This window comes from Oryctolagus cuniculus, chromosome X (genome assembly GCF_964237555.1).
Source record: "Oryctolagus cuniculus chromosome X, mOryCun1.1, whole genome shotgun sequence".
Taxonomy (NCBI): domain Eukaryota; kingdom Metazoa; phylum Chordata; class Mammalia; order Lagomorpha; family Leporidae; genus Oryctolagus; species Oryctolagus cuniculus.
Genome location: NC_091453.1, coordinates 31,452,804 through 31,465,704, shown reverse-complemented (window position 1 = coordinate 31,465,704; position 12,901 = coordinate 31,452,804). Strand labels below are relative to the sequence as shown.

The 12,901-nt window shown below is 40.2% G+C and overlaps 1 long non-coding RNA gene across 1 annotated transcript in view; it reads left to right on the top strand.

Annotated features, from left to right (window-relative positions):
• LOC103351793 (uncharacterized) overlaps window positions 1-12,901 on the top strand; it is a 114,767-nt gene that overhangs the window by 51,607 nt on the left and 50,259 nt on the right. The window contains exon 6 of the long non-coding RNA XR_519493.4: window positions 8,568-8,702. This is a non-coding gene — a long non-coding RNA (uncharacterized lncRNA). The remainder of the gene's footprint in view (window positions 1-8,567; window positions 8,703-12,901) is intronic.

Genomic DNA, 12,901 nt, shown 5'->3' with positions numbered 1-12,901 from the left:
TAAGTAGCACGAGAGCTATTTACAGGTCCCTTTAGTACGAAGTCAGCTGAGTTGGTCACAAGTAAGGATCCCCTTTGTGATTTTGGAAGGAATTCCATTTACCACCACGAAGTTCCGTCTCCTTTAGAATTCTTACAAGTGCAGCTCCTTTGGCGTTCACCTCCTGGTGGGGAGCTCTTGGCAGATGAGCTTGTTTGTTCCTTTTGCATTGAAGCAGTACCATATGTGTAAGCAAGAGCAACCGATTGATTAAAACGAGGTTGGTAGTGATGTCTGTGAACCGGAAACAGAGGTTTGTTGGAGTTTATCTGAAGTTTTCTTTTCTTATAATGGTGTAAAAGTGTTAAGATCTGACCAACCATCCTTTTCATAAACACACGCTATTTTTTTAAAAAATGAAAGATCATTACATGTAAATAAATGTGCCATGACAGGATAGTCTGTTATAGAATTTTCAAGGAACTGAGTGTTAATCAGAAAATGATTTGTTTTTAACTTTGTTGAGAATATTTAAAAATGTTGATTAATTTCTCTGAAACTCTACTTGACACTGGGCCGAATAAGGGGATTTGCTATCTTTTCCTATCAGCATCTGTCTTCTTTTTATAGATACTGATTATTGACTGGCCCCTTGTCCTCATTAAACTTAAACTCCCTAAGGACAAGGACACTATTTGGATCATTATTGTAATGCCACTACACAGCTAACCTAATGCCTCACATGTAGCAGGCATTTATGATTTGCTTAAAGAAATAAGAAGGCCATGAATCATATATTAAAGATGAATTTATTTAGCTGTGTCTTGGGGATTATGGTGTCATTTACAATTTTTTTATGAAAAAGATTTCAAACCCAGCTAAATTTAAAACATGACTGAATGTTCCATTTTCAGCTAAAATCTTTAATTGAACTTAATTCCATTTTTTTTTCTGTTCAGTTTTGTTTTATCCTTGTTATTTGGGATCTCCAGAGACTTGGAGGTCCCAAATGACTTTATATAGACAAGTGAATGGATAGATAGATATATAACTTTAGATAGATAACTGTAGATATATAGATATATAACTATAGATAGATATCTATATAACTTTATATAGATAAGTGAATGGATAGATAGATGGATAGATAGGGATGTGAGATATATATATATATGCATATATATGCATGTATGTATGTAATTGGAAGATAATCCTGAGTTCTGTTCATTTGAATAAGGGCTTTGCATATGTTTTTCTGCTTTTAGTATGATAAATAAGAAACTTATCTCAAAGGGTATGAGTTTGCATGGCATGAAGAGAGAAGACAAAGTCTTAGGTTTTCTTGGTTGAAGGCATTGTTGGAAGGTCTTCCAACAAGTAACTGCATGGATATTTATTTAAGTAAAATTAAGTCCATAGGCAAGTTGCTGAGCAGTTGTAGTTTGTTTTAAAAGAATCAAATGGTTCAGAAATACAGAGTTGCAGTTTTATTAAGGCATAGCTTATAAGCTTCTCTCCATTTAATTTATTTCAGTTTCAACATGAAAAATTATATCTTTGCTTTTAAAGTTGATTATAATTTAAGTAACTTTGTGGTAAATGTAATAGGTCCATTGTTCAGAGTCAGGGATGCTGAAAGTAGACTCATTTAATGTCATTCCTTTAAAACGAGTGTTAAATTTAGATGAGGGTTAGAGCTACCCAGAAACTGTAATGTAGAAATTGGTGCTTTCTTGTAGGAAAAGTTTTATCCAAGAATTTTCCTTTCACAATTAGAGCAAATTGTTTTTAAAAGGAAATAGTTTTTAAAATCCAATTTGGCTATTGTAGTCTGCTCATCAGTGGTTTCGTTGGTATATGAGAATAAAAATGGGCGCAGAAGAGGGATTTACGGGACATTTGGGTTAAGAATTGCCTCAAGCCTTTGTGGTAACACCTTAATCCAAATAGAGGGTGTCTCCCGTTTTTGTGACTTCTGGTTATATAGGACCAGATGTTATAAGTATTGTTCCTCTTATATAGAATCATTATTTCTAGTTCATTCAGAAGTAGTCTAACAGCTTATTCCATGAAACTCAGAGATCGAACGTTGTCCAATCTAAGTTTAGAACTTTGGAACTAGGTTAGTAAACAGCATGATTTTACTTTCATTTTGACTTGTAAGCAGCCTGAGTGACTTTAATCCTGTATAAAAAATTTCCTATTGGCAATGTCTGAAATATCTTTCCCAAAGTGAAACTTTGATACTAGATAGAACTTCAGAGTCTTGGGTTTATTAGAGCTTTTTAGCAGAGGGCACTGGTGAGCTGAGGAGCATGGGTGACAGGAATGTTTTAGAAGGAGGTTATTGAATGGTCCAGGAAATGCTACAAATAAATATGATTGGATTGCTGGAGCCAAACCACACTGGAATGGGCGGACCTTAGCTATTTGGTTTTAACTTCTAAAAGCAAATGGTTTTTAGCTTTGCTATACAAAGGGAATCTAGAAGTTATTGTTGAATAGCTAACACTTTATTTGAGCAGTAAAGATAAATGGGACATTCCACATTGAATCATGAAAACAAGGTGACAAACATTAGCTTGCTCCTTGATCCAAGTAACTTTCTGGATTTTGTGCAGTTTTCAAGTGTGTAGGAGGGTGGAAGTTTTTCATATTGGTCAGCACTAAAGAGAATGGGTTGCCTCAGACTGTAGAGATAATGGCTGCACAAAATAAAGAGCCTAATTAAATGTTGAGTGAGTGGATTCATAAACCTTAAAATTCTGGACTGATAATGAAGCTTGAGTCAAGAAAGTAGAGCAACACTATTTTATACATTGAGAGTCAAATCATAGGGTGTGTTATACTAAGAAATGGTGCCCATTGGAGCTATAAAAATAAGCTCAAGAAAAATTTCTATCCAGTGATGGTTGAGAGGTATGTGAGAAGGTGTCTCTGGTCACTGGAATAAAACAGTGCCATCTAGTGGAGGCCCTTCACTATTACAGATTGCAGTAAACTATTTTAGATTTCGATTCTTAGTAAAATGTGACAATTGATTTTCTTTCTCCAAGAGCATTTTACCAAAAAAAAAAACCACTAATTTTACATTTTCAATAGAGTTGCAAAAATAGTACACAGTTCCCACATACCATTTTACCTAGCATTCTCTGTTAACGGAACCAGGAAACTTACATTGGTACGAAAGCACTAGCTAAAGTCCAGACTTTATTCGGATTTCACCAGTTTTTCCACTTATGTCCTCGTCTGTTCCAGGATCCCATCCAGGATCCCACAGTGTTTTTAGTCATCATGTCTCCTTAGGCACCAAATCTGAGACAGTTCTTCCTCAGTTCAAAGAGTGTTTACTGAAAACGCTACCCTAGGGATTGTTGTGGCTGTTGTACATTTGAAAATATAGGAGACTTAGAGAATTTAGAGGTAATTATGAAATAAGAATTTCTACTTAGAAGTACTAATCTTGTCCCCCCCCCATCTTTTTAAATAGCTTTATTTGTACTTGCAAAGTGCTTCGTAAATTTTACTTTCTCAAGTTACTTACAAGGAAATTGAGCCATAGGGGAGTTTTCTATTTTGCCTTAACTTGAACAGCTGTCTCACATGCACTGGCAGGTAGCAAAAGGGACAACAGATTACAAAGCAATTGAAAAGTAATCCTCGTGTTGCCAACTTTTTTTTTTTTACAATAGTAACTGAAATTTTAAATCTTTCAAAATAGCACTGCATAGTAAATCAAACATTTTATTTTTTAAAAGTTGATACCTAAAAAAACCCAACAAATGCCTTCAAAATATTTTCCATCTGTAAACATCATCATCTCTGTACCTTTGTAAGCTTGGACTATCTATCCTTAAGAGTTCTAAACTTTTTTGCTATCTCATATATTGAAGCAGGTATTTCTATTACATGTTGTTTTTAAAAGCACAGGAATTTTTTGTCCTTAAACAACTTTTTGGTTTTGTTGCACTCTCTTCCCAAGAAGTCACATGCAGTATTGGAGAGATTAGAATAACAAATTGAGGAAACAGTCTGAGGCTTATTTTACTGGTTTATGGTTTTATTCCCCAGAATATTGCCTTTTGTACCCTGCGAGTCTCCTGAATATAATAACCACAGTGAAATCGGGTATACCTGAAAGCAGAAAGACCTGGTTTTCCACGGAGGGTGCATTTCCTTCATCACTGCTCCACACCTACCTTTCCTATATCCACCCCAGTTGATGTGGTGATGCTCTGTGAAATGAAATTGCCTCATAAGCAAAATGAGATGTTTCTGTGAGGGCCTTTAGCAAGATACCTTATTGGGAAAATCACCCTCAGGTTACTGCTGGCATGAGAGAAGGATGGATGTACCCTGTTTCCAAGATGCCAAGAGATCTTTGAGCTGTGGTCATCCCATAAAGTTGCCAAGCTGCAGAGGTTGTGTGCCTTTGGAAGCCATCATGTCTGCTTTCCCAGAATGTTTTGCTTGACTAGGAGATACAAATGTGTTGCTTATCCAAGGATTGTGCAGTTGAACCCCATTTATCTTTTTCTGTTTTTTTTTAATTAATTATTTTTTAAGGAATACAAATTTCATAAGTACAACTTTAGGAATATAGTGATTCTTCCCACCATACCCGCCCTCCCACCCACACTCCCATCCCTCCTCCTCTTCTCTCTCCCCTTGCCAGTCCCATTCTCCATTAAGATTCATTTTCAATTAACTTTGTACACAGAAGACCAACTCTATACTAAGTAAGGATTTCAACAATTTACACACACACACACACACACACAAAACAAGAACTAGTTTTACAGTTAACTCTCATAATACAACTCCTTGAGCACAGAGGTACTGCATGGGAAGTTAATGCACAGACTCCTGTTGTTAATTTAACGACTAACACTCTTATATATGATGTTAATTACCACCCAAGGCTCTTGATATGAGCTGCCAAGGCTGTGGAAGCCTTTTGAATTCACAATCTCTGTCAGTATTTAGACAAGGCCATAAGCAAAGTGGAAGTTCTCTCCTCCCTTCAGAGAAAGGTACATCCTTCTTTGATGGCCACTTCTTTCCACTGGGGTCTCTCCCACAGAGATCCCTTATGTAAAACATTTTTTTTGCCACAGGGTCTTGCCTTTCCATGCCTGAAATGCTCTCACAGGCTTTTCAGCCAGACCAGGAAGCCTGAAGGGCTGATTCTGAGGTCAGAGTGTTACTTAAAGTGATTGTCATCCTATGAGTCTGCTATGTGGACTGCTTTCCATGTTGGAACATTCTCTCCTTTTTAATTCTATTATTTTTACCAGGCACTTTATCCTATTTACATGATCACTTTAAGACTTAATCCTATCTATATGCTCACTTTAACATTTAAGATGGCATTTTTATCACCCAGCTAAGTGGGATTTGGGTCCCATGGAAAGTTTTTAAACTGTACCCTTAGGAGTAAGTCTGTAGTAATGTATGCAGAACTATACAGCTTTACAGTTAAAAACTTCCTCCTCTCTGTCTTATTCCCACTCTTATTTTTAATGAGAACCATCCTCAACAGACTTTATACACATATGATTAACTCTATATTAAGAAAAGAGTTCAGCAAATAGTATGAAGAAAAAAAGCCAAAATAAACAAAAAAAAAAAACCCAAACTGTTCCTTGACAGTCAACACAAGGGCAGCTCAAGTCTGTTTTAATTGCTGTATTTACCTGTATGCATAGGTAATGTTTTTTGAAAGTGAAAACAAACACAAAATACAATTGCCTTCTCTTATGGCAACCTGGGGGAGTAGAGAAATTAATCTTTGCAGTTTCTTGCCTACTGTTAGGATTCCCTCCTCTGTCCTTCCACTTCCTTGCCATCCAGACAGCTCAGTGGGCCCACTGAGGCTTTACATTTCCTTCCATCCGCTGCTGCCCTTTGTGCTGTCTGAAGTGAAGTATATGTGCATGAAGGGTTCTATCCTGTCTTTGTAATGCAGCTCTTACTCCTTCAGATAAAATAGTTGAAGGTCAGCTGAAGTCTTGGGGAAGTACTAACTGAAGGTCAAGGACTGACTATTGTAGACTTGTGAACATTTGTGCAAGGGAGCATTTTGCTGTTGCTCAGTGTCTCCCTCAGCAGGGTGTCTAGTCACATGAGAAGCACCCAAAGTAAATCTTACCAAAACTACTAATTATAAAGATGACCTCCTCTGGAACACAGGAAGCAAGCAGTTTTTCAGGCCTATGAATGAACGAAGGCTTTCCAAATAAATCTATTTGCACAATGTCTTAGATCATATTACATCTCGTGAACTGAGCTGTAAGAATGTGAACACATTCCGAAGGAAATGGGAGAAATAAAGAATTTGCCTGTTCAGCTGTATACTTCTAGAACTTCATATGTTTATTGGACACTGGATACTGAAGAGATAATTTTTAGGTTAATGTTTAGCAGGCTTGTGATGATTTTTCATAAACCTCCATTTTGTTTTGACAGTAAGAGGAAAAAATTTTATTGGTGCTTCTCACAGTTGTCTGTGATTAAGCATTGCTTTGTGCTTTTTAAGACAATTCTTTTAACATGGTATAAGTTAGACATTGTGTGCACAGTGTTAAGGGCCTAAGAAATGAGTTGGAGTGAGAAAAGAGGGGCTGCCTGCCCCGCCCCAGGAATATTGAGAGATAAGTGTCACTTTGCAGACACTTCACATGTTAGCACTAATCCTCTTACTCCTAGTTAATTTGCTTTTATTGACTCTAAACTTAGGTACTTTGTTAACCTTTGGCTACAATAATAGTTCTCCAGCTTAAAAAAATGGACTTTTATTCCTGCAAGCCATAGGACACTTCAGATGGTTAGAGAATAAGGCTGTTTAAACTGTTAAGTTATTCCCTTGATTGGTCATTATTATGTGCTTTTGGAATCTTTACATTCTAGGAAATGTAGAAGAGTGATGAGTGGGTCTTTCTATTTATGTATTCTCCAGTTCTTAGTGCTTAATAAATGTTGAATATTCTATGGCTACGTTGGGTTCCCAGAGCACATAGTATTATTAAGTTTAAGGCCTATGGGAAGAATTTGTACAGTATTTAATGAATACTAAGGTTTTGTCTGGATTGGAGTTAATAAAAAATCCATTTCTCTTTGTGTACTTTACATACCCCACGATTTAAAAATAGGCTGGTCTTGGCTGCACTTGGTTTTCATGACCTTTTCCCCATTATTATATTTGAGAATGATGCAAAGTGGGACATTTGCTAGTATGTTAACTTGATTATAATTTTCATACATCACAAAAATATTTGCTATTTGTCCATCAGCCAGGCTAAATCAAAGCTCTTTTAAGTCTCAAATTTTCTTTGTCTGCCTCTTAACGCTCCTCACTGTGGGCTGAGCTGGGGCATTGATTAGCACGCAGCACTGGGGCCCAGAGCGGCTTTCCCACCATCTGCAGTGTGAAGCGATCGACTTGATGCTGCACTCGTCTTATGTAATTGCAACAACCACGTACTTAGCAAGAGAGTTTGCAGCCTGTAAGTAGGTTTATTCCATCTTACGATAAACTTTGGCTAATATGAGAGAGGCATCTGGAAGATAAGGTTATGGAGACTGGATGAAAAGGAAAAGAGGGGGTATATTGTGGTGCTCTGCCCTGTTTTGAGGTGTACAAGACATCTAAGGGATTTTCCTTTATGCCTGCACTAATTCCTGTTACTTTAAAGAAATTTTTTAGAAATACTTGAGAATTTCCCTTTTAAAATACTTTTAATTTAGCCGGCGCCGTGGCTCAATAGGCTAATCCTCCACCTTGCGGCGCCGGCACACCGGGTTCTAGTCCCGGTTGGAGCGCCGGATTCTGTCCCGGTTGCCCCTCTTCCAGGCCAGCTCTCTGCTATGGCCAGGGAGTGCAGTGGAGGATGGCCCAGGTGCTTGGGCCCTGCACCCCATGGGAGACCAGGAAAAGCACCTGGCTCCTGGCTCCTGCCAGGATCAGCGCGGTGCGCCGGCTGCAGCGGCGGCCATTGGAGGGTGAACCAACGGCAAAGGAAGACCTTTCTCTCTCTGTCTCTCTCTCTCACTGTCCACTCTGCCTGTCAAAAAAAAAAAAATACTTTTAATTTTTGAATATTTATTTGAAAGGTAGAGAGAGAGAGAAAGAAAGTAAGAAAAGAAGGAAGAAACAGAGATAGAGATCTTCCATCCATTGGTTCACTCCCTAAATGTCTACAACAGCCAAGTCTGGGCCAGGCTGAAGTCAAGAGATGGCAACTCCATTCATGTCTCTTACCTGGGTGACAGGGACCCAAGTACTTGAGCCACCACTGCTGCCTCTAAGGGTATGCATTAGCAGGAAATTGGAATCGGGAGTAAAACTGGGACTCCAACCCAGGCACATCAATATGGGAGGCAAATATCCCAAGTGGCATCTGAAAACGCCTGCTACCTAGTTACTCTGTTCCCTGATACTCTTCTCAAGAACCACATACTCAAAAACATACATATTTGGTAGTAAAATACCTGGCCTGCAGTTAAGCAATAATGATTTCTGTTTTTGGAAGAAGAGTGTAGTGTTTTGGATGTAGCTAGATCCCTCCCTCTCTGCTTTCTTTACACAGATGGAGAAACAGTGTTGAAAGGTGGCAACGTCCTTGAAATCAACAAAGAACTAAAGTTGCACCGAGCTCAACCAGAAGACTAGAAAGGCTTCCTGATCGGCACCCTCTTGCAGAGAAATGCCTCGGTGCAACTTTGTAAGTACTGACCTTCTGATTCCATCATTTGTGATTTTAAAAGAATGTTAAACTTGCGTTAAAAATGCATATGTTCCTTTAAAAATGCAGGCTTTTCGCAGCATTTGAATCTATCCATATGTTAGATTTTGGGCCAAATTAACCAGCCAATTTCAGATCTCTGTGTGGTTTTGTGGTTTGTTGTTGTTGTTTATTTTTGTTTTGGAAAGTCTAGGTATATATCCACTCAGACTTTGTGTCTAATCCGAGCCTGGGGAAACTGGCCTCAAACTGCTTGTCATCCACTGGTTCAGTGAAGGCTTCTCTCCGGGGGCTGAGCTCATTCATGTTCTCTGAGTAGCCGCCGTCGGTCCTACAGTGCTTCTGCCTGAACTGTACGCCCCCCATCTGCCCTTGAAGCTTGGCGCTGGCTTCCTTTTGCATGCTCTTGTGTTCCCAAGTCCCTGAGCTCCTAGAGGGCCCAGGCCAAGGTTCAGCCAGGGGACCCCACCAGGGATCTCTTCTCACCCCACCCACCTTTAGAAGGACATTTGACTAGGGAGCTCTCTGTGGGCTCTGATTTGTAGCCAGGGTAGGGAACTCCTTTTTTTTTTTTTTTAAAGATTTTTATTTATTTATTTGAAAGAGTTACACAGAGAGAGAAGGAGAGGCAGAAAGAGAGAGAGAGAGAGAGAGAGAGAGAGGAGAGAGAGAGAGAGAGATAGGTCTTCCATCTACTGGTTTACTCCCCAGTTGGCCGCAATGTCCAGAGCTGCACCGATCTGAAGCCAGGAGCTTCCTCCAGGTCTCCCACGCGGGTGCAGGGGCCCAAGCACTTGGGCCATCTTCTACTGCTTTCCCAAGCCATAGCAGAGAGCTGGATCAGAAGTGGAGCAGCCAGGACTCGAACCAGCACCCATATGGGATGCCGGCACTGCAGACAGTGGCTTTACACACTATGCCACGACGCTGGCCCCAGGGAACTCTTATAATGAATGAAGGTCACATCTCTTTGGGAAGAAACTCGGAAAGCAACCTAGGTAACACAAACCTCTACTCAAGATATAAGTTTGGGGCCAAAGGAGAATAGGAGAGGTTTTCACACACTCTGACAGTGTTCATTTGTGTGTTGCGTGCCCTGCTCTAAACCAGCATTGGCTGAGTTTCAGCTGTGCTACAGCACTGGGAGGAGGAGTTGATTGGCCTTATTTGAGAAATCAGACCATAAGTTTAACAGAGGTATTCAAGATATTTGCCCAAGACCACATAGCTAGCAAACAATAAAAGCTATGTGTTACCTCTACTTGTCTGTTTTCACCAAACCATACCAAGAAAATAAATCTCAAACTAGATGTTGGGCCTGATAGTTCCTTTCTTATTTCTATGTCAGTATAAATAATAACCACAAAAGTGTTTTCTGGGCATATGTTTTCCGTTTTGCGGAGTTTCTGTCTAATACTAACATGTTATATTTATTTTAAAAGACATTTTTTCACGGTCCCAACTATATGTCAGAGCCTCTTCGAGGTGCTAGGGATACAGCAGTGAAAATTGTTATTTTTATCAGGTTCTGAGAGAAAACTCGAAGCTCTATCTGGGCATATTTCATCATGTTTTTCCTTCGCCTCCAGGGCCTTGAAACATAGTATCAATATGGTATTCACTGCCTTCTTAGAACTACCTGCTCCTTGGAATATGCTGGTTGCTGGAGCTATTGGCGGGCCCTCTTGGCTCCATGGTCATCTCCCCAGTAGCATTTGGGTCATGTTAGGTTTGACTCAACTCACAGTACCTCCATCCTAGTCTGCAAAATACCCATGGCTACAATCATCACTTCGTTCAGTGTCCATTTATTTTGGGCTAGCTCCTTAGTATACTAATGGAACATTCTCCTCCACCTGCCTGTATGACATCATACTTCAGACATAGGACAACATTTTTTAATCTTTTTTTTTAACTTTTATTTAACAAATATAAATTTCCAAAGTACAGCTTATGGATTACAGTGGCTTCCCTCCCCCATAACTTCCCTCCCACCCGCAACCCTCCCCTTTCCCATTCCATTCGCATCAAGATTCATTTCCAATTCTCTTTATATACAGAAGATCAATTTAGTATATATTAAGTAAAGATTTCAACAGTTTGCACCCACACACAACATGAAATTTGACTTCATCACCAACACATCATATGTATGAATTCCCTGATTTTTCCGATGCGAAATTTTCCCATTGGGCTCACTGTGACTGTGATGAGGGAGGTGATGAGCTGTGTCTTGGGAAGGTGTGTGTGTGTGTGTGTGTGTGATGTTTTATTTACACACTCTGCCTTTCTCCTCAGTAACAAACATTCATTTCCATGGTAGTTATCTGTGTAATTGTCTAATGTGTTCTCCACTGAGTTCAAATTCCCTGATGGCAAAAGCTGCTGTCACATCACCTGGCATGTAGTGGCTGTCCAGTCAAGGCTTGTTTTTACGTGTAGTGTGAAGAGGACTCTGCTTGGGACCCTGGAACTTGGGCCCAATCCCATTTTTGCCTCAAGAGGGTATGTGACCTTGGGCCGATCGCTTCCTGTCTTTCGACCACAGTCTCCTCAACTGAGAAAGGAGGGTATGGCCAGGGAGATTTCTGAGGTTGCTGTGGGCTTTATGAGTCTCAGCTTGGGTCTGACTAAATGGGGGAAGAATTGCAGCCCAGTTAGTTGGATGCCACAACTTTGTTTCCAAACCCAAGCTGACTCTACTCGAGTGCCCTCCCTTGGGTTGGGAACGCCTGGCCCGTTGCTTTCCTGAGGAACCCATGCCAGATTCCCGAGTCACCTCCTCTGGGACGTCTGAGGGCAGTGTTTTTCAGACTTGTTCTGTAGCAGCTGAATTCCCTTCGAAGGAACAATGAACAAATTGCATTATATGTGGGCACGGTATTAGCTGCATGTAAGATGGAGGAATCCCAGAAGGTAGAATCCCACAGGGTTGTTCAGAATAATAGTTGGTCTGCTTGGAGAGGGAGTAGAGAGAGACCCATGGCCCTCCTTGCTTGGCCAGTTATGTTCTTAGTCTCAGCCACTCTTCCCCCCCACACCCCTGCGCCCTGCCCCATCTCCAGTGCACTGATTTCCCGGCTCGCTTCATAGAACTTTTCAAATCCTCTGCCCTGGCCAGGTAATAGGGATTTGGGTGGCACTGGTAACCACATTGGCATGTGACAGCTCCACTCTCAAAGCTGGGATCTGAAATTTAGCCCATCAACATCCTCCCCTGAACCCCTTTGTAACCCCTTAATTCCCTTCTGTGGCTCTTTTGTGCCTCACCCCCCCTGCCCTGTCACACACAGCCCACCACTTTCTGAGTGCTGCCAAGAAGATTGGAAACCTCTCAGTTTGCAAGCGGCCAGATCACGTGGTTTCTTCTCTAATCCAGGGGGAATCAAGTTGTTAAAGCAAACTTGAGCAAGAGAATTTGCAGCTCTAATTCTGGGGGAAAAAAATCGCAACTTATCAAATCACCTAAGATGAAATAGATAACCTGAATAGTCCTAGAACCATGAATAAAAGTGGATTCATAGTTAAAAACCTTCTGGAAAAAGAGCCTCAAGACCCAGACGGTTGGCATTGGTAAATTCTCACATTTAAGGGAAGAAATAGCATGAATTTCAGACAATATATTCCAGAAGATGAGGGAAAATATTTCAACTTATTTTATGAGGTCAGCATTACCTTGATACCAATCCTGATTGGTATCAAAGTATCAAGGACTTGGGCCATCTTCTACTGCTTTCCCAGGCCATAGCACAGAGCTAAATCTGAAGTGGAGCAGCCGGGACTCGAACCAGAGCCCATATGGGATGCCGGCACTGCAGGCGGTGGCTTTACCTGCTACACCACAGTGCCGGCCCCCTTCCTTTATTTCTGATGTAAGCATTTAGTGTTATAAATTTCCCTATAAGCATGATTTGAGCTGTATAATGAGCATTTTGAGATATTATATTTTCATTTTGTTCAGTTCAAAATTTTTTTTTTCACTTGAGGCTTTCTTGACCCGTGTGCTCATTAGAAGTATATTGTGTTCTTTCCAAGTATTTGGGCATTTTCCTTTTGTTTTCCTATTGTTCACTTCTAATTTAATTTCATCATGGCTAGAAAACATGTGTTATATTATGTTAATTATTCTAAATGTATTGAAAAGGTTTATACTTCATGTTTGGTGAAGTCTGTCTTGG